Raw genomic sequence first — 3,708 nt, 5'->3', positions numbered from 1 at the left:
AAATGTTAAAAAAAAAAAAAAAAATAGAAAATCCTCGCTAAATCTTAATATTATAACAAATGTTAAAAAAAAAAAAAAAATGGGTGCAAGTTTATGATGCTCTATTTTGGTGAATTATACATAATTCACATTTTTGTTGAAGATGTTTCAATTATATAAATTTTTGTAAATATGATAATTATGTCATTACTATAGATCAAGATTGTATAATTATAAAATCATGTTCTTTCGAAACACAGTTAAATTATTATCTTTTAAAAAGAAAAAAAATGTCATCATATACACGTACAACTACTAATCAAACTTAAATGCAAGACTCAAGTTGAGCCTATTTTGTTAAATTTATCTATTGACCCACAAAACTTATTTAAAGTTATAAGTACTCTTCGAAGTATTTTTTTGGTTAAACTAATCTACAAAGCTTTTCTACCTTTTCCTTATCTAAACAATATTCTCATGAAACTATATTTTCATACTCTATTCTAATAAGCTTTTCTCATGTAATTTTACTCGAATAAGTCGTATCAAAATACTCATACTTTTAGGATCTGCGAAGCAGATTATGCACCAGAATTAAACATATTTCAATCAGTATGATCTAACATTTACGTAAACTCAAAGTTATAATTTCAAGATAAATGCAAAAACCCAAAAATATATGTCTTTATCATAATAGGAAGACTGAATAATCCAACAAATAAAAAAAAAAAAAAAAAAAAGAAGACTTAATTTGAAAGAAAACTTAACACATAACCAAATAGAAAAATTACAAAAGAGAAGAAAAAAAGATTACCAACTCAAGAATAAATATAGACGTTGTATAGATGTTCTAAGAAAATAAAAAAAAAATGGTGCTGCACTTAGTTTTGGACAACCCACCAAAATAGATGGCCCTGCAGCTGCATTACTGGTGGTTGAGCGAAATGATGTGATTATTTCATCCTGTCCGATGTCATAAATTCCATGCCACGGCCAATTGACCACTCCTTCCATAATTATCTCATGGACCCATCAACTTGCTTTTTATCATCAGTAAAATTATCTATTGCTTGTATTTCTTCCGAATAATCATTGCTGACAAGCGCGATGACTGATTATATCCAAGAACAAGCATATTCACCTATATCTTTCACTTCCCTCCACTGTTTTGTTATATAATCTTGTTTGTAAACTTGAAATCGGTAATTTTATAACCCATGTAATGACCTGAGCGACCAACTACTATCTTTCATCTCCACAAGGAAGCAGGTAGAATAATTGATAAATGTCCAACCCTAACTAATTGGTCAATCTTGGACTAGAGGATTCAGATCACAAGTAAAGATTTTTCCTCTAATTCTAAAGCAATAATTTTCCCATGTGATCATGGCATCCGAGATGAATTGTTTCTAATCTAAGACGGGGATCACCTTCTCCCTCTTTACGAATTCAAGTCCAGATTGTATCTCCCAGTTTGCAATAGAACAAGTTATTGTGGCAACAATAACGAAACAAAACAGCCGCTTGAAAATCAGGTTGTGAAATAAATACCCTTTCAATTAACACCTATAGCACTCATCGCAACCAATTTGAATTATCTGGCATGGATGATATTCACTAGATATCTCCCGCGGAAGGCGGCGGAATTTGTTGACCGGAGATATTTTTGCAGTGCATGGTAATCCTGGTTCACCATATTGAGCATCGACATAAACTTCGTGCATTGATAGCGTTGGCAATTTTGGAGGAGCATCGAGGTGAAGGTTAGTGAAAGGCAAAAATTTACCATTGAAGAATAGAGACAAGAAGTCGATGGCGGATGCGGTGACTATCACTTTTGCCATCGTCTCCATGACAAACAAACTCACAAAACGAATATAACCACATACCTGGTCTAGTTTTTTGAGAAGGATGAGTACTAGATCTTCAGAAGCTCATACACTTAGACATGGTGTTGTGTGTAAAAAGAAAAGTTTGCAGTGAGTATGTGAAGATTTAGGGAATTTTGCATAGTGTTATATAATATGGACTCCTAATCGGATATGTTTAACAAGAAGAAACGTAGCAAGGATATGTTTCCCTATCTATGTATTACAGAATTTGAGTTGTTCAAAATCCTCACATAAGGAATTTACCTAATATTGAAGTACTGAAATAACTCATTAATATTGAATAAAGAGTAGAATTAATATTTTAACAAAATATATAAAACCAACTTAATTAACAAGTGAAAGGACCCTATCAACCACTATTGGTTGGTCTGATAGTAAAAGTAAAAGGATCTAATATGAGTTCCTAGTTCGAGTCCCCTATGCCCTAATAGGGGTTGCTATTGAGGGGATTTACGCGTCCTAAACTTCAAAGTCCCGAAAGATTAGTTAAAGTGTGTGTAAGCTGGTCTGAACACCTCCGATCCCACAAAAAAAAAAAAAAAAAAGGGGGACCCTAAAGTAAATAGAGATCTAAGCAAGGGAGACATATAATATTGGTATAATATCCGTTATCGTGCTGCTGCTTTAATATTGTGATTTCTTCATCAAGTTTCCTGATCCAACAGAAATAATCTATTTCTTAAAATATAAATAATCCGGTACATGATCTTGAATAATTGTTTGATGATGTGGGTTTATAATTCCTACAGCGTTCTACAAAATGTGAAACCAGAGAGCAGGGGCGGATTCAGCCCCCAGGCCTACCCTCAGATTTGAAAAAAAAAATTATTATATACATACAAAAAAATATTATTAACATTATATACTTATACCCACGTTCAGATTTAAAAAAATAGAACTATTATACATACTGTATATCTAGGTCTACAAAAAAACTTGTTTATATATATATATTTCAAACCCACATTATATTAAAAGTTAAAACTCTCTCTAGTGTTTTTCTACACAACTTTACCTGTTTTTTATGATTTTATTCCCAAATTCTTTACTCTGTCTTTCTCTTTCTCATGTTATTCGCTCTTAAATTTTTTGTTGGACGCACTCAAGAATCAAAACCAAGTCAACTCCTACTTTTTAGGCTTTTTAGTTTTGTAACAATTTTTAGTTTCCGTTCACGGTTTTTTTAATTAGTTTCCTACTTTTCTGTATATTTTAATTTAAATCTTCCTTGTAATCTGTATATATATTATTACGATCATTGAATAAAACACAATTCAAAATCATTACTTTTCTCCTATTGTGCTTGTCATTTTCACATGGTATCAGAGCAATAATTTTTTTTTTCTCTCTATATTTCTTCACCATGTCTAATGCAAATCCTACCACCAACATCACATCACCATCATCATCTCCACAGTCATCACTACATATCAAAACAGATCCTTATGTTTTCATCACTCAGATAGCCCTTCTACTTTCTTGTTCCACCTCTATTGACAGAGACAATTATGGGCCATGGAGTCGTGCAGTGACAATGGCACTTCGTCAAAAGTAAGCTGGGTTTTTGATGGGTCACTTCCCATTCCACAGGAGAAAGATGCTATTTCCAACTGGGAACGATGTAATGATTTGGTTGAAGTTGGATTTTTAATTCATCTCCCCTGAGATCCGTCCAAGCATCTTGTATGCTGAACTGCAGCACAAATTTGGACAGATCTAAGGATCGTTTTTCTCAATCAAATGCTCCTAAGATCTATCAATTGAACAATCAATCTCTTCCCTCAAGCAAGAAGGTATTTCCATTTCATTATATTTCACACAACTCAAATCCTTATAG

Source organism: Pistacia vera, unplaced genomic scaffold, assembly GCF_008641045.1.
Source record: "Pistacia vera cultivar Batoury unplaced genomic scaffold, PisVer_v2 Contig435, whole genome shotgun sequence".
NCBI classification, from domain to species: domain Eukaryota; kingdom Viridiplantae; phylum Streptophyta; class Magnoliopsida; order Sapindales; family Anacardiaceae; genus Pistacia; species Pistacia vera.
The sequence above is the reverse complement of the archived record's forward strand: the minus strand, read 5'-3'. Positions refer to the sequence as shown.